The 21,487-nt window shown below is 41.7% G+C and overlaps 1 protein-coding gene across 1 annotated transcript in view; it reads right to left on the bottom strand.

The window, feature by feature from the left end:
- slc22a18 (solute carrier family 22 member 18) overlaps positions 1 to 21,487 on the bottom strand; it is a 161,538-nt gene that overhangs the window by 50,272 nt on the left and 89,779 nt on the right. The window lies entirely within an intron of this gene.

The raw sequence follows: 21,487 nt of genomic DNA, 5'->3' as shown, positions 1-21,487 counted from the left end.
TCATGTGCTATGACCACAGTGGTATTGATTCCACAGAAACATCTAGGTATGTGACAGGTAAGAATACACAAAAATTTGGATGTGACATTTTATTTGGTTGTATTATTTGCTGAAGGACATTCTGTGCTCACACACATAACTCTTACTTAGATGAGTTATTGAAAGGTTGTTGCTAACTATGAACTTGTACACCAGCGAAAGTCGATATTTTATCGACAACCCAGAAAGAGGGGAAACAGAGAAGCCTTATTAATCATGACTGGATTGGATATGGCAAATAAAGAGAAGTAGTTCCCATTAGCAAATGGTTCAACCACAGATATAAAGTTTCGAGCAAAATATTTTAAGGAGGATGTGAATATTTCTTTTTGTACAGTGACGAGCTATGAATTTGAACTCTTTGTCTATTAGGGTGGTAGAAACAGAATCAGAGCTTTCAACGGGAACTGGGTTATCACTTGTATGCTTATGTGCAATAACAGGAAATATGCAAAGAACGGGGACTGAAGGGTTGGCACTAGTTGGAGCCAGCACAGACTCATTGGCCAAATGGCCTTCTGCTGTGCTGTAGTAATTCAATAGAGGGACTGCCTTGAGCTTGATTGCAGATCCTGGGTGCTTTTACTAAAGGAAGAATGTGCAAGGTTATGGTGAAAGAAGATCATATACTTCTCTCACCTGCAGGTTATGAATCAAAAGGGAGTCTGTGTTCTGGAGTGGTGGATGTGCTGTTAGTGGTAGGATACTAGTACGTGTTGCCACTGTCTGCCCGATGTTGGGTGACTTGCCTCTTCACAGGGCTGAGCGTATGGAAGCACACTCAATCTCACGCTGTGACTATTTGAGCAACACCTTGTCCAACAAGGAATGTGTGGTTTACAAATCACTTGGGTGGAGTTTATGTGCATACGAAAGAAAAGAAGGAAATAAATGGGGAAATGTGATTCATTGGGAATGTTCGGAGAGTTGCCACACATTCAATGGGCCCAATGACCTCTGTCTGTGTGGATGAATATGCAAAATGAATGGTTGAACATTTTACAGTATAGAATTCATTGTGAGATGTGGATATGTATTGATTGCTGAGTATGAGGGTGTGTAGACTAAATGAACGCCAAGCATGACTCGTTTGGATAGCAACCATCATGAGGTGAATGATATGGGTGTGGTGAATTGAACAGTGCCTGAAGCTAAAAGTACTCAGGGAAAGATAATGCATTTGAAAATGTACTTGCTGACCTTGACCACTTGTGCACTCCACAAACATCTTACAGCATCCACTGATCACTTGGAATTAACTGCTTACTTTGATCTCTGGTCTCCACCGCCTTCTGACCAGGTATCTGGAGATGAAGAGGGTGGATGCTGGAGAAGTGCGATGTGAGCAGTAGGATACTGTTATTCACATCAAAGTTGCTGGTGAACGCAGCAGGCCAGGCAGCATCTATAGGAAGAAGTACAGTCGACGTTTCAGGCCGAGACCCTTCGTCAGGACGTCGAGACCCTTCGTCAGGACGTCGAGACCCTTCGTCAGAAACGTCGACTGTACCTCTTCCTAGAGATGCCGCCTGGCCTGCTGCGTTCACCAGCAACTTTGATGTGTGTTGCTTGAATTTCCAGCATCTGCAGAATTCCTGTTGTTTGCGTTTTGAGGATACTGATATTGATGGCGCCATTAATGCTATTGGTTTTACCGTCATTCGAAGGCCTCCTAATGATAGTCAGTATCATCTCTTCACTGGGATTAGCATTTGTAAGCCATCCTTTTCCATGGTATGGCCACCATGTCGTATCTGATGATACAAGACTTCTCTCCACCTTACATCTGCTCAACCAAGGTTCATCATACAGCTTCAAATGATGCTAGCCTTTCATTACACTAGCCCTCCTCTACAATCTAGCTAACAATACAGTGTCACTAGCGGAATGTGACTGTCTTCCAGACAGAATTAGCTACACTACATTCAAAGGGCAGGGTTAGCTGTGGATCAACACCCCCGCAATCACTTTCTGTTAAACTTAACCACCTCTCTGATTTTACAGCGGTCAGATAACAACATGAGACAATTTATACAGTACTTCACCTTCTCTTTTGAAGGCACTAACTCTGCTAGGGTTCATTTCCAGCAGATGTACTTATTTATCACAGCCCTCTCTGGAGAGTAGTATCGGTAGATATTATAATTGTGAATACCACCAAGTCAAGGTAATTCCCATCCTCTTCCATTGACTGTAATTTTCAGTGTAGATCACCAAACTTTATTTAGGGGTGGGGCGCTGGTTAATTACATCTGGATACGCCCAGTTAATTATAAACACAACTTTCTTGAGTCTGTAATTATACCTCTGCTCACCCCAGGGTCACTGAAATCTTTGTAACTCCTCAAGCCAATTCAGAACAAAGACAGATTGCTGGAAGAACTCAATAGGTCAACTAACATCAATGTTTGGGGTTGAGAACCCCCAAAAGGACTGAGGGGGGAACTGGAATTATTGCCAATATATAGCAGGAGAATGGGGTAGAGTCTGACAGGTGATAGGTGGAGAGAGGTGCGGAGGGGATGATAGGTTGATGGTACCAGGTTTGTGGGGAGCGGGGGGCGGGGGGAAGGTCTCTACTATAGCTGTTCCCACTCTTCCTCCTAAAGATGCCATCCCCTTTTTCTCAATTTCTCCAAGTAGGTCTTCTGTTCTCAAGATAAGATCTTCCGCTCTGGGGTTTCTGAACTGTCCTGGGAGCAGGGCTTTAATCAATGGAGCCTTCACCTATATTTCCTTCATTTTCAGTACATCTGTTTTCTCCACCCTCTCCCAAGCAGAACAGCAGCAGAACTCCCTTGGTGTTCATCTTTCACCCCACCAGACTCCCCATCTAAACACCATCTTCTGCCACTTCCACTAGCTCCAATGCAATCCCATCACCAGTAACATCTTCCCCTCTTCCCCCTTCTGCAGGGGTTCACTCTCAGGTTTACTCCTTCCTCCCCAATCTTTTCTCTTTCTCTCGGCATTTTCCTTTAACACACCAGTTCTCCCATCTCGTTCCTCACCACTATCCAGGGACAATAAATAGCTCTTCCAGGTGTGATGAGGGAGCGTGCACTTTTTCAAACATTGTGTTTGTCATTTGGGCTCCTCTACATGGGTGAAACCAAACATAGACTAGGCAGAGCACCATGTCCACATTGGCCATCTTGAACATCTGGTTACATGTTATTTTGACTATCCTTCCCACTCTCACACAGACTTGTCTGTCCTTGGCATTCTCCATTGCCATGGAAAGGCCAAGGCAAATTGAAAGAACAGCATCTCATAATCTGTTTTGGTAGCTTACAACCCAAAGCTATAAATGTAACATTTTCTAATTTCAGGAAAGCCTGTCTTTACCTACACACACTTGCCTATCCACATAGTTTTGTTCACCCTTCACATCCCCTCCCCTACCTAGCTCCATCTGCTCATCATCCCCTTCGCAAAGTCGCTCCACCTATCACCTACCTACACTGTCCCATAGCCCTCTCTCTATCTGGTTCCATCTACCAGGTTCTATCCGACACACCTACTTAGTACTACATGCTAGCAATCTTTTCTGCTCCCTCTCAACCTTGATGCAGGGTCAAATTACATCTCCACAAATGCTGCTTGACCTGCTGAGTTCTTCCAGAATTCTGTTTTTGTTCGGGATTTTGGCACCAGCATTATCTCCTGTCTTTAGGAATTCAGTATAACTCCAAGTAGGAACACAAGAGTTTCTGCACCTTCTCAAAAATGAGGAACACGGTACACTATAACTCCTTATAAAATTGTAATAGAAGCCCATGTGTAATAAGCTAAAATAGACTTGGGAAAGAAAGATATACACTTTAACATTAAGATAATTAAAGATGTCTTGTTACATACACCTGTTAGGGTGCATTCTTCATTTACCTTATGTGATTTTTTAAAGAAAGAAGAATTACATTTGTATAGAGAGATGTCAAAGACATGCATGATGTAAGGCAAGTTGCTGTCAATTAATTATTTTGTTAAATGTGGTAGGCAAATGAAGAAAATATTGGTACACAGCAAAGTTCAACAAACAAGTGAGAAAAACGACCAAATGACAGTGGCTTTGGCACTCAAGTTAGTGACTTTTCCATTCTGAAAACAGCGCTCAAAATGAAATTTATGGCAAAGTTCCATCAGAAGTTACATTTTTAATTGACCGCATGTTGCACCTCACCTGCACTTAGAGGTTCTCACAAATTCATGGATGCTCTAAATAATCACTCTGTTTACTTGTCTCTTCACCCATGACTACAGAAATCACCTTCTGAAATCTGATGAAAGCCGAACTCTTGCTCTTTGCTATTTGGTTGTGGAATACCATTGTTATTTGAGTTCGCTTACCACACACTGAACTGCTGGAAACCAAATGCACGATTCTATGCATCTTGATCAGAAATATTGCTCTCTGCTTCCCTTCCACTGCTGCCAACACTCTCCAAGATTGTTCCTCTACAGCTTAATCACTTAGTTACACAGAAAAAAACTGGTAAACATATTGATTGTAAGACAAAGCATAGTTTTAGTTCATTACTTATTCAACAACAGACTCAATATAGGTGTCTTGCCCAATTGCTGGCATGAAAGGTTGATAGCAGATGTTCCAATAGATCATTGTATTCACTACCTATCAGGATTTAAATTAGTTACATCAATTCAGAGAGCAACAAAAAAAAGTATCTCCTTTCAACAACCACTTCTCTAGATTTCTACTGACAATCACTCATTTCTCATCATTATCAAGTGCAGGGACATGGCTCAAAATGATCCCTGGAAAATAAATGGAAATACTTTAAATATTTAGCATCTTGTTATCAGAATTTTCAACTTTTTCGTTTTACTTTCTTATCGTGGTAGCAATAGAATATTTTATTGTTCTGTTTCTGCTTCTGTATTCAATAGCCAAGAATTTTCATGTCATGAGTTTTCAAATGAATATGAGAAAAATGTTGGCATGGAAGATGCTCAGTGGAATTGAAGGAACTATGAAAGTTGTCTGTATATCTTAAGCCATCATTGTTGCTCGTAATATTGAAAATTTTCATATTTTTGGGTTCCTGTTTCTTCAGTTTGATACCAAAAATTAGGACATTTGTCACTAAGATATTTTCAGAAAAAGTGGCTTATGATAAATAATGGTTACCAATATATTAACTTCCAAACAGAGAAAGCAGAAACTCATCCACATATTTTGATAAAGTAAGATTTAGACCAACTACATATAATCATAATAAATTTATTGAGAAGTCACTTGTTTCACCAGTCCTCCTCCTCCCATGGTGGAATGGGCCACTACCAGTTTCTGAGTTTTATGTAAAGAAAGTTTACTTGGGCATGGTATCAGCAAGATTCTCCAGCAAGCAATGACAGAGGAAACATATGAGAGAAGAATAATTTTATTTTCTGAAGAAGTTATATTCAGGAAGGAAACATCAGGCGTAGGAGGATTTTTTTTAATATCAAAACACCACACGTAGGGTAAACAGTTCATTTTGCCAGTTTCCTACCATTTAAAAATACTCCTGCTGTTTAGTGTGCAAGTGCCAGGAAGTGGTTTGATATTGACATTAACCTCCTGCAGCTAATTATGTGCAGGCTAAGCACAGCATTACATGTTCAGGATATACCACTCTTCCACCCCCCACCTCCCAGCTTCCACAAACCTGACAACAAGCCATTAGCCATCTGACACAGTGCAAGTCCAAACAAACATAGAATGCACTGAGCCGCTCAGCAGTCAAAACCAACTGCGACTCCTATCCTAATACCTCCAATGCCACAAGCACATCACATGGTGCAAATATAAACCGTGTCTAAAATTAACTGTATTTTGAATACAAACAAGTTATGTTTTCATTCAATTGTACTTATGCCCGCCTGTGCCATTTCAAATTAAAATCACATATTTCAAGCTTCCCTGGTAAGGTTTTTAGCACAGATTGAGATCATACACTATACCAGTCTCTGTCAAGTATTTATCATTGCGATCCAAAACTAATACCGCTTCTCATTCTCCCACAGTTCTGTATTTTCCAACAGTTTAAATAATTATCCACTTTTTCTTTAAAAAAAAGATGCAATATCCCTGCCTCATTCAGTCCAAATCAAAGAATTCAGTGTTCCAAATCTCTGAATAAATATTTATGTGATCTGCACATCTTTAATGAGAACCTTCAACCAATGACACCTATCATTCTTTCCACATGGAAGGGAATCACTATGATTCTAAAAATCTCCTTTAAGCTTCTTCTGAGCTGATTTTTAGTCCCAACATCTCACCTAACAACAACATTTCATCTCTAGTAGCGATGTGACGAATCTAAAATGTACACTTTCTAGGGTTCTTAAGGTCCTTCACATCGTCTATTACCTTACAGAAATTTATCTTCTCCTATTTGTTTTAATTTTCTGTGCTCCTACTTATAAAATATAACATGCTTTTAATCTGTCCTTATACTTTCAAGAAACTTCCTTCTTCATCCTTTCTTGTATCCTTATATCTGAATATATTATATCTGATGTATATACACATTACATCTAAATTCCAAGCCCTTTAACACAAAATACATGATCATATATCTCTGCATTCTTGAAGTACTGCATTGATTTTCACTCCCAAACTTTTCCCAAGTATTACCACAGCTCTAAGTTTTTAATTCCTTTCCTCATTACAGTATTCCATAAGCATTATCTCACCTAATGTCATCTGCGAATTTTGACCTACAAAAAGGAAAATTTGGAAACAACTGCATGGTAGATAGTGAATGTTATAATGATGGTGGGGAGCTGCCTCCGCCTTTTCCAGGAGGAACGCTGAACAGCCACAGGACCTAACTACATCAGTTGACAGGTCTTATAAAATATAAATGAGCATCCTTTGATATACAATATGTTGCACTTCTCAGCGCTCAGCTGAGCACAACCACAGCATCAGTTGCTTGTTCATTTGAGGAGGAGCTAATCGGACAGTAAAAAATTATTGAGCCAGGAAGAAGTACTTTACCTGTTTCAACAAAAATAACCTAGGCTATTTCCCATCTCTGTCCTCTCACTCCCATCCAGCACAATCTCTCAGCCTTCCAGGCTGAGCATTCAGTGCTCCATGGTCATTCTCATCAAATCCAATGGTCCTACATTACTAAGTAATGTAAGTAAGTCTGCAGATGATCTGAAGACTGGCGGTGTTGTGGATAGTATAAAAGACTGGCAAAGAATACAACTGTATATAGATCCATTGTAGATATGGGCAGAGGAATGAATGGAGGTTAACCCGGCCAAATGTGAAGTGTTGAACCTCGGTAGGTCAAATGTAAAGACAAGACCTTTAACAGTGTTGGATAAGCAGAGGGATCTTCGGGTCCAAGTTCAAAGCTCCCTAAAAGTACCTAGACAGGTTGATTGCGTGGTTAAGATGGCATATGGCATGCTTGCTTTTATTAGCTGAGCCACTGAGTTCAGGAGTCAGGAAGTTATGTTACAGCTTTATAAAACTCTAGTTAGGCCACCTCTGGAGTATTACATACACTTCTGGTTGCCCCATTATAGAAAGGATGTCGAAGCTTTGGTGAAGGTGTATAAAAAGTTTAACAGAATGTTGCCTGGATTAGACGGCACGTGTTATAACAAGAGATTGGACAAATTTGAGTTGTTTTCTCTGGACTGGTGGAGGGGAGATCTGATATAGATTTATAAGATTATGAGAGGCATAGATAGAGTAGCCAGACCATATCTTTTTCCCAGGCGTTAAGCGTCTAATGCTAAAGGGTATGCATTCAAGGTGGGAGGGGGTAATTTCAAAGGAGATGTGAGCAGCAAGTGCTTTTTTACTTTACACAGTGAGTGGTAGTGCTGGAATGCACTGCCTGGGGTTGGTGGTAGAGGAAAATCAAAATTGTGTAGGTAAAGGGAAGTTAGTTTAGTTAGCCACTTAATTACCAATTTGATTGTTTTGGCCCAATGTTATGGACCACAGGGCCTGTTCCTGGCTGTACTGTTCTATGCTCCATGTTCTAAATGCACATGGCTTTACCTGATTTCATGCAAATTTTCACTGTTGATTTTGAAACATCAACGCCACAAGCAACAATAGGGGTGGCACAGTGGTTAGCACAACGTTTTACAGAACCGGGGACCCGGGTTCAATTCCAGCCGATGCCTGTAGGAAGTTTATACGTTCTCTGGGTGCGGGTTTCTTCCAGGTGCTCTGGTTTCCTCCCACAGTTCAAAGACAGTCGGTAGGTTAACTGGTAATTGTAAATTGTCCCACGATTAAACTAGGATTAAACTGAGGGATTGCTGGGCAGCGTGGCTGGAAGGGCTGGAAGGGCCTTTTCCACACTGTATCTCAATCAATAAATAATCCAGAGAAATAAATAAAATCAAGGCCCAGACGGGAATCACCAATTAAGATGTTGAGATAGAATGCCCCATACTCAAGTTCAGTTCCTTAACTGGAACCCATTTGTATCTGAACTGGTTGAAATGTTAACTCTGTTTCTCTATCAACAGATACTGTCTGATCTACTGAGCATTTACCTGTGTTCTATCTTCATGTCAGATTTCCAGCTTCTGCAGAATTGTATCTCATGATTCCAGTGCTTTTGTTTCTTTGCTTTCATTTTCACATCTCCTCTGGGCACATCATGTCATTACCAAATCGTTACCACCCTTTTTTTTTAAACTGACTCTGTCACCATTTGTGTCATCTCTCATTCTTGGTCTCCACCCTTTTATCCATTATTGCCTACTCTTTCCCTTCTCTGTAAAATAAAATTAGTTTTATTTCTAACTCTTCTTATTTCTGCGGCAAGGTCACGCCCATGGGATGTTAATTCTGTTTATCTACCCACAGATATTCTCTCACCTACTGAGTATTTCCAGCATTGTGTTTCAATTTGAATTCCCCAGTCTTTTTTTCTGAGATCAACAACCAGATTACATTTCAGCCCTAAAGTGAGGACAGGTTGAAGAAGGGAAATCTGCAGAGAACTATTAAGAGATGCAAGATGTATAGAGCGATGATAATGGAGACTCTAATAATCCCAGTATTGATTTCGACGAACTTAAACGAGCAAAGAAGCGGAGGAAATTTAGGTGTATTCAGGAGGGCTTTCTTGATCATAAACACAAAGACATTCTGCAGATGATGAAAACTTGAACACGATGTTCAAGTTTAGTTGCTGCCTGACCTGCTGAGTTCCTCCAACATTTTGTATGTTGTTCAAGCTTTCTTGATCAGTTTATGTTTTGGTTAAAATGAAGAAGCCGGCATTGTGGAATCCAGTTCTAAGGTAGGTCATGTCGTCACTTAGGGAACAGTAATCATAAACTTCTGATCAATAATGGAAAGGGGAAAACGATAACCCAGAATTAGAATGTAGAACAGTACAGGAAAAGGCCCATGATGTTGTGGCAAATTAATAATCATACACCCAACTAAACTCATCCCTTCAGCCTACATAATGTCCATATCACCCCATTCTCTACACATTCATGTGTCTACCTACAAACCACTTAGATGTCTTTACCTCCTCTACCACCACTGGCTGTGCATTCTAGGCACCCACTACTCTCTGTGTTAAAAAAAACATACTCACACATAGTAACACACATCAAAGTTGCTGGTGAACGCAGCAGGCCAGGCAGCATCTCTAGGAAGAGGTACAGTCGAACGTTTCGGGCTGAGACCCTTCGTCAGGACTAACTGAAGGAAGAGTGAGTAGGGGATTTGAAAGTGGGAGGGGAAGGGGGAGATCAGAAATGATAGGAGAAGACAGGAGGGGGAGGGATAGAGCCAAGAGCTGGACAGGTGATTGGCAAAAGGGATATGAGAGGATCATGGGACAGGAGGCCCAGGGAGAAGGAAAAGGGGGAGGGGGGGAACCCAGAGGATGGGCAAGGGGTATAGTGAGAGGGACAGAGGGAGAAAAAGGGGAGAGAGAGAAAGAATGTGTGTATATAAATAAATAACGGATGGGGTACGAGGGGGAGGTGGGGCATTAGCAGAAGCTTGAGAAGTCAATGTTCAAGCCATCAGGTTGGAGGCTACCCAGACAGAATATAAGGTGTTGTCCAGCTCTTGGCTCCATCCCTCCCCCTCCTGTCTTCTCCTATCATTTCAGATCATCAGTTGGATGAAAGGGATCTAACGTGAAAAAACTGGAATCAAAGGCTGACAGGCAGAATTGTAAGTGAATAATGGCCAGATGGCTTCAGATAAAGTTTAAGTATCTGTCCATTAGGGGGAAGGTAGGTCACCCAGAGCTAGTTCTCCTGAATGACACAAGAGACAAAGAGCATGATAAAATTGAAGAAGGAGCATATTAAACACATCATATTGTTATTTGTTGCATGGGGAAAATAGAAATGAAATAAGGATGAAGAGAGAATAGAAAGAATAGATTTGCAGCAATCAAAAGGGACACAGAAGTCTTCATTGAACATTTACACAGTTCACTAGTAACAAGAAAATAAGTGGAGGCAATAAGACAGAAAAGGGTGATACAAGCATGGAAGTGCAGACAATGGCCAATTCCTAATGAGCACTTTGTACCTGTTTTTACTATAGGTAAAGATCCCAATAGAAGCGATTGCAGGTACAAAAATTGATGAAGTATTACACAGAGGTAATATGGATGTCATCTGGACAATATAGGATGTATTTTAAGTTGCTCAGGTGGAGATGATTGCACACGGGCTGGCCCATATCTTCCAAGCTTGTAATAGTGGGATTATCAGAAGGCAATACAAAGGCAAGAGTTACATTCGTGTTCAAAAAGAGATGCAAGGACAAGCTTAGCCAGTCAGCATAACTTCATAGGTGGGGAAGCTTTTCAAAATAATAATCACAGAGAAAAAGAAATGTAATTGCAGTTTGCTGAGTTAATAACTATTTTTAGGCAAATAATGTTTGACTAATCTGACTGCATTTTTGGACGAGGTTACAGAGGGCTTCTGAACATCATACAATAGATTACAAAAAGTACAGTCTTTTTCAAAAGGATTTTGATAAAATTCAACATAAAAAGCCAATCTGCAAAACTCAAGCTAAAAACTGTGAGTAACAGCATAGGCAGAAATAGCCACAGTAGATTTTCATAATGGAAGGAGATAGACAATGGTGCATTGGGATTTCCGTTATTTTTGATTCGTATTAGATAGATACTTTATTGATCCCAAAGGAAATTATAGTGTCACAGTAGCATTACAAATTCCTAGATATACAAATATTAGAAGAGAAATAAGAAAGAATAAAAAATTAGTTACCTCAGCAGTTTAACAGGAGGGCATCATCACTTCCCCAGCTATAGGTTGACTCATTATAGAGTCTAATGGCTGAGGGTAAGAATGAGCTCACTTTGGAGCAGTGCAGTTGACTTAGTCTATTACTAAAAGTGCTCCTCTGTTCAGCCAAGGTGGCATGCAGAGGGAGAGAAACAATGTCTACAATTGCCAGGATTTTCTGTTCTACCACAGCCTACAGTGTGTCCAGTTTGACTCCTATGATAGTGCCAGCCTTTCAAGTCAGTTTATTGAGCCTGTTGGCATCGCCCCTGTTGATGCCATTGCCCCGGCATACCACCATATAGAAGACTGTTCTGGCAACAGCACGCTGGTAGAACATGTGAAGGAGAGACCTGTATATTCCAGAGATCCTCAGTCTCCTCAGGAAGTAGAAGCAACTCTGGTCCTTCTTGTACACAGCCTCTGTGTTGGTGCTTCACTCAAGTTTGTCATCCAGGTGCACCCCAGGTACTTGTAGGTCCTCACCACAACCACATCCTCACCATCAATAGTAACAGGGAGCAGTGCAGGCTTAGTCTTCCTAAAGTCTATCACCATCTTCTTTGTCTTTCTGATGTTAAGTTGCAGATGATTCAGCTTGCACCATTTGGCAAGGTCCTCCACCAGGGCCCTGTATGCATCCTTCCTTTATACACCCAACTATTGCTGAGTTATCGGAGAGTTTCTGCAGGTGACATGTCTCAGTGTTGTATCCAAAGTCCAAGGTATACAGGGTAAATAGGAAGGGAGCCAACACAGTCCACAGCTCTGAAGCTGCACAACTGTGGTCTGCCAGTCAGGTAGTCTATTATCCAGGATACACTGCAGGTGCCAACCTGCATTAAATGGAGCTTTCCCCCCAGCGACAAGGGCTGTATGATATTGAAGACGCTTGAGAAATCAAAAATCATGATCCTCACAGTGCTGCTCTGCTTATCCAAATGGGAATAGGCTCCGTTCAGCAGGGAGATGACAGCATCATTGACTCCAATGTGCTCCTGGTAGGCAGAGGATCGAGGGCTGATCTGACCAGGGGTCAGAGGTGAGACAAGACCAACCTCTCTAGGGTGTTCATGATGTGTGAGGTCAAGGCCACTGGACGGTAGTAATTCAAGACTTTTGGATGGCCCTTCTTGGGTACTGGGACATGATGTTTTCCAAACAGTTGGGACCCTTTCCAGGCAGAGACTCAGATTGAAAATGTGCTGGAGAACTCCACACAGCAACTCAGCATATTCCTTCAGGACCTGGGGTTTCACACCATCCGGTCCCAATGCTTTGCTGTGTCGGAGTTTCCCCGGAGCCCTTCTCACCTGCTCAGTAGTGAGGGTGAGTCCATGATGACTGAGGAGTTGATGCAAGGCCAGGGGTGGGGCGTGAAGATCGGGACAATAGCAGTTGGTATGTGAAAGTGTGGATGGTAGGTGCAGGGCAAGGAGGGGATGCAGACAGTAGTAGCTGGTGTTGTTCATCCACATGGAGGAGGGGAGGCATTGGTGTTGAGGGGGCATTGGGTGCCTCGGCACTTGACTGGTGTGCTGAGGGGGGTGTGAACAGAAGGGCAGTTGTCAAACCTATTGAAGAATTGGTTTAACTCATTTGCCTATTCACAGTTGCATTTCAAGGCTCTACAGCTAGGCTGGTTGAAACCAGTGATGTTCTTCATGCCGCTCCACACCTCCCGTGAGCTACTTTGCCCAAGCTTGTTCTCCAGCTCTCTCCTGCATTCCTCTTTAGCCACCTTGATCTTCACCTTTAGCTCCCTCTGCACATGTTTCAATTCCTCCCAGTCTCCTGATCTAAAGGCTCTCCTTTTGTGGTTGAGAAGAGCCTTTAGATGACTGGTGACCCATGGTTTGTTGTCAGGGAAGCAGCGAACAGTCCTTGATGGCATTACAGTTGACACAGAAGTTGAAGGAGCCAGTAATGCAATCAGCAAGTCTATTAATGTCCTCCCCATATGGTTCACAAGGCACATTCCAATCAGTAACCTCAAAGCAGCCCTTCAAGGCCTCGATGGCTTCTGGAGACCACTTCTTTACTATCTTAGTGGTAGCTAGCTATCGCTGTACTTCAGGCTTATACAAGGGCATGAGGTAAGACAGGCTGTGATCTGATCTTCCAAGTGGCGGGGGGGGGGGCAAGCTGTGGAGCTGTAACATTTACATACAAGAGAGCCGATGTTTTATTTTCTCTTGTATCACACTTGACAAACTGATCGAAGCTGGGTATGACTGTCAATAAAGAAACATAGTTGAAGCCTCCCAATACAGCAATGAACGCATTGGGGTGTTGAGTCTGTAATGATCTGGATCTGGGAGTGTAGGGTAAGATTTAAGGGAAGATTTCAAATTGTTGAATGAACAGTGAAGGAATTTCTAGTAGAGATCAAAAGCACATCGAATCCCAGGCTTGGTAAACAAGTAACAAAAGCAAGGGGATTATGATGATCAAACATTTGTTACGGAATATCAGAAATTGTGCGCCCAGTTTTAGTCACTACATTCTAAAAAGGATGGGAAGGTCCAAGCGGCAGGGCAAAAAAGATTTTCCAGAATGATTCCAGGAATGAGGGACAACTGCAAGAACAGACTAGAAAATCTAGGGTTATTAGCCTGAGAACAGAAGCTGTTTAATATAGCTGAAGCAAAAAAAGGCAATCTGAAGCAAAATGCTGGAGGTTCCTCCTACATTTTGTGCGTGTTCCTTTGAATTTCCAGCATCTGCAGATTTTCTTGTGTTTGTGAATCTCGCAGAAAATTATGCTGGCAGTCTGAAAAAGTAGAAAAATTCAGGAAACATTCAGTAGCCAGAAAGAAAAGATTTAACATTTCAGATCAATGACTTGAAAGTAGATTTGATGAAAGAGTAGAAAGCCATTTAATAAGAGAGAAGCTGTTCCTATTATTAGGTGGGTTAAAGACCAAGGTACACAGTTTTAATAGGTTTGTCCCCAAATACAATGGCTGGTTCTGACCAGAATATGCTCTATCAGGTTGTAGTGGAATATGATTCAGTGGTAGCTTCCAAAAAAGAAATGGATAAATATTAGAAGTAAAACTTTTCAGAGTTATGAAGATGGGGTAATGGGATTGCCAGACTTGCTCTACAGTGGTGGTGGGAGTTGATGAGCTGAATGGCTCCTTCCTATGTTTCCTAATTAAATAATAAATGTCATTTGACCCCTAATGAAATAACATTAATCAGTATAAGGCTGATCCACAAAGGCAAAAAACAAATGTGTGATGGTACAGCAGGCAGTGCTGCCACCTCACACCTCCAGCAGCCCTGGTTCAGTTCTGATACTGAGTAACATCTGAGCAGAGTTTCCAAATTCTCCCCTTTGCTCCAGTTCTTTCTATATCCCAATGTCTCCTCCCATGTCCTTAAAGGTAGTAATTCCAGTCTGGCGATTACTGCACAGATAACAATTTACATATTCTGGATTAATTTAACTCAAACTGCACGGCAGCATGATTGATTTAATTGGTGTCAACGCTACTGATTGAAGAAAGAATGAAAACTAGGTTCCTCCTCCTCCTCCTGCTTGTGATCCAGTGGCTGTGGTAACTAGAAGGCCTGCATATCAGCATCAAACAAGGACAACATCAAGCTGGACCAAAGAAGAAATTCTAATTCTAGAGCTAAACGTATGAATCTTAGAGAAGTCACCTTGAAAAGCAATGCCACATTCCACCATTTTGACACTCATTGGCTAGATTTATATAAAGGCCAGTTGAGTTAGAAATTATGGTTTCTGGAGAAAGAAAAGGGGTGTAAACATAATGGGAAGAATGGCTTATATTAATTTCCTACTCAATGAATTCAACCCAAGCATGCCCTCAGTGACATAGAAATACTTTATAGACTGTGTGACATTCCTGTGAACTTTCCCCAAGGCCTGTTCAGCACTAATCTCCCTATTAGCAGTGACCTTGTGTGACTAGGAATCAGCTGATAGCACATACTGAAAGAAACCTGTCAACTCTGCAATTTCTGATCAGCTCACAGACATCCTCATTCCTATGAAATTGCCATTTATACACCTTTCAAGTTATGCTTATAGCCTGTGAAATATAATCCTAATTCTCTTTATATGTAATTTACCAATAGCTATATTCTCTGTAACACATGGCGATTATCCAAAGCATACGTATAAATGTCCTGTTCTCTGCTACTACGTAATTCATTTCAAATCAGCCACTTACTAATCTGTCAATCAAGAAATGACTGAGGAAATCTGAATAATTGTGGTCAGAAGAGTTTGGAATAAATGCTTAGTTATAGCAAATTCTGGTTAGAATAAACCCAAAATAATGCATGTAGTTCTGGAGGAATATACTCAGCTTGGTTGGAGCATGGCAAGGATTTATCAGACTGATTCCAGACTCAAAGGATTAATTTACAAATATATTACATAAACCAGAGTCTTTTCCCTATATAGGGAATGTAACAGAGTAGAGGGAAATTAATAATAATAAATACTTTATTGATACTGAATGGGAAATTCTTTTGTTACATCAGCATTTAAAACACACTTAGCAGTGTGCAGACTTAACTAGCATACAGAATAATAGTATACAATAATGTATCAATGTGCAACACTGTGCAATAATAATGTACAAAATAATAAAGCAGAGACTATTGTACTATGACTTGTGTTCTCCTGTCACACAGGGATAAACTGATGTATATGATTATTGCATTTGGTAGGACAGGTTTTCTGTAACAATCCTTGTGACAGCGGAGCTGAATGAGCCTGTTCAAAAGGGTGTTCCGTTGCTTATTCAGTAGGTCATGGAGAAGATGTGCCAGATTGTCCATAATGGATAACTGTTTGTTTAGTGACCTTCTTTCCACCACTAACTCAAAAGAGTCCGGGTTGTAGCCGAGGACAGATGCAGCCCTTTTGATAAGCTTATTTAGTCTTTTTGCATTACCAGCATAGATGGTGCTCCCCAAACATAAAGCAACATAGATGACTGCACTCGCTACACCAGACTGGTAAAAGATCTCCAAAATCCTGCTGCACACATTGAAGGACCTCAGCTTCCTTAGAAAATAGAGTCTGCTCATCCCCTTCTTGGAAACAGCCTTCGTGCTGGTTTTCCAGTCAACTCTGTTGTCAAGGTGAACACCCAAGTATTTGTACTCCTTCACCACCACAACCTCTTCTCCCAAAAGAAAGTATTTCTTCTGGATCATGACTCCAGAATTAAGGGGCATAGCTTAAAAACTTGAGATGGGCCTTTCACGAGCAAGGCTAAAAAATACTTAACATGAAATGGAAGCTTTGTTTGGTCAACCAGAGATAAAAGATTTATATGGGGAAAATAATCAAAAGGATGTAATGTTAATTATAGAGGAGCTATGACTTCACTGCATGCAGGAACAGACTTGAAAGGATAACTGGCCTATTCCTGTGTGCATGCTAATTCCAATTAGCATTACTACACCCATGAAGTTCACTGAAGGAATGGCACAATCTACAAAATGCACTTTTGTTTTATATATATAAGCATCTCTCAAATGCTCATTGGGTACCACCTGGAAAGACGTTCAGGAGAGGCAGGTGGGATGACTACTACTGTCTTGGAGATTTATTTCTGTTCCTTTGTCAAAGAGGTAAAATCCTGTTTGCACTGTAGGAGCGCTTGCATCATTTTGCCTGCATATGAAAGCAATCCCACATTTCAATCAGGCAAAGAGCTCAAGGAAGTGCCCAACATCACCTTCTCAGGAGCAGTCGATAATGGAAACTAAATGCCGGCCTTTTCAGTGACACCCGTACGCTGTGTGAAGGGATTTTAAAAACATGTAGAGTCAGTTATTATCCTGAAATTAACCCTAGGGCTTAACCACATCTCTCCAAGAAACAAAATAAACATTTCAGGTTAATGGATAGACCAGAGTGCTCCTTAGTCAGCAATCAGAATATTAATTCTTTTTCATTTGGTCCACAAGTATGGCCCAACTTTCTGAATGCTTTCAGCATTTAAACTATTGATAACCATTAACCTACATAATCGCTCACTGCAGGGAGTGGAGCACCCAGTACATTAACCGGATGGCTCTTGAACCAGAGAGGATAACTTTACTTGCCCATCACTGAACTGTTCCCATAACCAATGGGCTCACTTTCAAGAACTCTTCATCTCATGTTATCAATTTTATTACTTGTTTATTTCTTTTTCTATTTGCAATTTGCTGTCTTTTGCACATTGGTTATCCGCCCTGTTGGTGCAGTCTTTCACTAATTCTATCATGGTTATTCAATTTACTGAGTATGCCCACAAGAAAATGAATCTCAGGTTTGTAAACGGTGACATACTGTATACATATATACTTCGATAATAAACTTACTTTGAACTTTGGAACATTGCCTCTTGTTCCTTTTTTATGTTGTGCTTCTAAATTCAAACTGCTCGTTACCATTCAATAGAAATTTCCAATGGTATAAAAGGAAAAGATTCAGCTAAGAGAGTTGAACTAGAAGAACTTAAAGAGTGAGAAATATTGCCTCTCAATCTGGAGGCAGAAGATTTGAGTAGTGTCCTGGTTTTGTTTTGTTCCACTTCCAACTCTGCTTGGGGTCTCTGCATCTTGGGTACCTCATCTAATTCTTCATGAGTGAAGCTCAATGTCCCACCTGAAACCCACCTCCTAACCATCATATCCTTCACCCCTACCCCTCAGACACTCAGACTAAGATGTATCTACTCGGGGCAAATAGAAAAAAGGAACACACCCGTAACTATGAGCCTCTTGTTGTGTATTGACATGACCTACTGAGTAAATGACAAGTCAAGGTTGACCTCTGGGTATGAATATTTTTATCTATTATTCCCTTGCAACGCGACCTTTAAACATTTAGCCCAGTATATATAACTGTTGTTTTCTACATCATTGCTTGGACCTCCCGCAACATCTTTGATTTCCCTTTATCACCTGAGGCACATTCTGGTATCAAGGGAAATATTTTGGGATAATGTCACTATGGAAACATCAACATGGATACTAAACCTAACAAAAGGGAGGAAGTCTAAAGGCACGATGGGACATGTCCAAACCAATCTGGTCTACTTGAAGGCAGCCTTGTGTTAGTCAAATGATTGTTGTTGCAGAACAGAGAGTGCAATTGTAAAACTTACTGAAATCACTAAATACAATATCCCTTTCATGCCCATATCTGACCTACTTTCTAAATGGAATCGACGTGATTTTGATCTCCAACTCTGCTCTTCTGTAAGAGTTGATTTCTAATGTTTTTACAGCTTAATCAACATTAGTATATACCACCAAAAAGACAAAGTTTCATGACAGGCAAAAACGCACATCTTTACAACTGTGGTTGATACATAGTTATCAGGAATAGGAATATACTCCTTTATATTTCGGACTTAAACCAATTTTGGAAACCTAGTCAATGCTCTGGCCAAGATGTGCTCATTCTGCACAAGGTGTGGAAACTACCTGGGATAATCTTTATGACGTGGACATCACCATTTGTATACCAAACAAGTAGGAAATCCACAAATTAACTTCACAGCTGGTCCTGCCTGAGAAGTATTGGAGGATTGTGTTGAAGTCACTTCATGATGATTCCGGCCACTTGGGGGTTGACAAGACCTATGGATTGCTCAGAGATTGGTTCTACTGGCCGTGAATGAAGCTGGACTTCGAAGAGTATTGCAAGTTGTGCCTTCGATGTATATGGAGGAAGACGCCGAGGCCAGTCTGGAGGTGACGCCACCCGGTATAGAATCTGGTTCCTCAACTCCAACCTAGGCCATCTGCTCAGCAGCAAAGACATCACAGAGTGTTTCACCTTGTCTGCTTGGGTCATGTCCCCTTCACAACTGCTGAACAAACAGTACCAATGCATGGGTCATCTCGCTAAGCAGCTGCCACTTCCCCAGGACTCAATTCTGGCAACTGCTTTGTCTTCAGAGCAGTCAGGTTGTAGAAAGCTTGTGGAATGGCCTCATCAGAAGCTCCCATTTGATCTACCGCTCCATCCTGCCCTTGCCTTTCCTCTGCCTTCCCTGTGATGGAAAACTGGCACATGGCTTTGAGTCCGGGGCAGGAACGCTCTCCCACGCTCCGTCCCTGTCCAGCCCTTCATGTGCGTGTCAGGCCAACGTTTGGCATCAATGTTCCGACTCCCTGGTCGGTACTTCAGGCTGAAATCATAGGCAGACAACGCCGCCAACCACCGATGGCCTGTGGCAACCAGTTTCACCAAGGTCAGCTTAGAAGTTAATGGGTTGTTGTCTGTCCTATGTGGATACATAGTGATCAGGGATGGGATTTTGAGAGTAGGCTCATACATGGGGGTTTGGCGGGACTGGAGTGTGTATTCCCTAGATTTATGCAGTCAAGGAAACCAGCGGGGTCTCACATTTGTTACGAAAAGAACCAAATTAACCCAAACCAATCTCCCAAGCATTCACAGCCGGTGACTGCAAATGAAAACTAACTTGGGTTCTCTTTTTCCTAGCTCGGAGGAAGTGTCATGAATCTGAATCAGTAAAGCTGTTTCCCTTTACTGAGATATCTTCTGACCTACTGAATAATTCCACCATTTTCTGTTTTTATTTAACATTCATGTTCGTGCCAGTGATTTAGTGAAAAGAAACCCCTTTTTAAAAAATCCCTAATCTCATGATCCCTTTTTTAAATGAGCAATTATCATGGTAATAGTTAATTAATCACAACTCCTGAGGTCCACTTCTTAAACTTAGTTCTTTAGTATCAGCATATACCCTGAACGAGACCACTTATTTTCTCTTTCCTCTTCGATAGGAAGAATATGATTAAGAGGATGCAGAAAAGTTTCACATGGATATTGTTGGGAATGGAAGGTTTGAGTCATAAAGAGACTGGGGCTGTTTATTCTGGAGCAAAGGCGGCTGACAATATTAAGGGTCTTTTCCCATGGCTCAGGGTGATCTAAAACTAGAGGGCACAGACTTAAGGCAAGAGGGGAAAGATTTAAAGGGAACTTGAAGGCCAAGGTGTTTTTTTTGTAGAGAGGATGGTGGATATGTGGGATGAACTGCCAGAAGAAAGGGTAGAAATAAGTATAATTGCCATGTTCATTCCTGCCTTCATCAACATGAAATGGAGCTCATCACACAAACTTACACTGTTGTGGAAAAGGCACAGTACAGATATAATCACATCTGTGTAGTATACACAGAATGCTGGAGGAACTCAGCAGCCCAGGCAGCATCTATGGAAAAGAGTAAACAGCTGACATTTCGTTCTGAGCCCCTTCATCAGGGCTGGGAAACAGATATGAGAAGTCAGAGTAAGGTGGGTGGGGGCTGGGGAGGAAGTAGTACAAGGTATTAGGTGATAGGTGAAACTGGGAGGGGGGAGGGGGTGAAGCCAAGAGCTAGGACGTTGATTGGTGAAAGAGATAAAGGACTGGAGAAGGAGGAATCTGATAAGAAAGGACAGAAGGCCATGGAAGAAAGGGAAAGAGGGAGGTGATGGGCAGGTAAGGAGATAAAGTGAGAAAGGGGGATGGGAATGGGGAATGTTGAAGGGGAGGGGTGGTAATTACTGGAAGTTTGAGAAATTGACGTTCATGCCATCAGCTTGGAGGCTACCCAGACAGAATACAGGTTGTTGCTCTCCCAACCTGAGTGTGGCTTCATCTTTACAGTAGAGGCGGCCATGGATAGACATATCAGAATGGGAATGGGACGTGGAATTAAAATGTGTGGCCACTGGGAGATCCTGCATTCTCCGGCAGACAGAGCGTAGGTGTCCAGCGAAACGATCTCCCAGTCTGCGTTGGGTCTCACCAATGTATAGAAGGCCACATCGGGGCCACATTCAGGTTGGAGGAACAACACCTTATATTCCGTCTGGGTAGCCTCCAACCTGATGGCATGAACATTGACTTCTCTAACTTCCGCTAATGCCTCACCTCCCCCTTGTACCCCATCCGTTATTTATTTATATACACACATTCTTTTTCTCTCTCTCCTTTTTCTCCCTCTGTCTCTCTCACTATACTCCTTGCCCATCCTCTGGCCTTCCCCCCCCACCTTTTCTTTCTCCCTGGGCCTCCTGTCCCATGATCCTCTCATATCCCTTTTGCCTATCACCTGTCCAGCTCTTGGCTCCATCCCTCCCCCTCCTGTCT

Source organism: Mobula hypostoma, chromosome 11 (assembly GCF_963921235.1).
Source record: "Mobula hypostoma chromosome 11, sMobHyp1.1, whole genome shotgun sequence".
Lineage (NCBI taxonomy): Eukaryota > Metazoa > Chordata > Chondrichthyes > Myliobatiformes > Myliobatidae > Mobula > Mobula hypostoma.
This window is presented reverse-complemented; position numbering and strand designations above follow the sequence as displayed.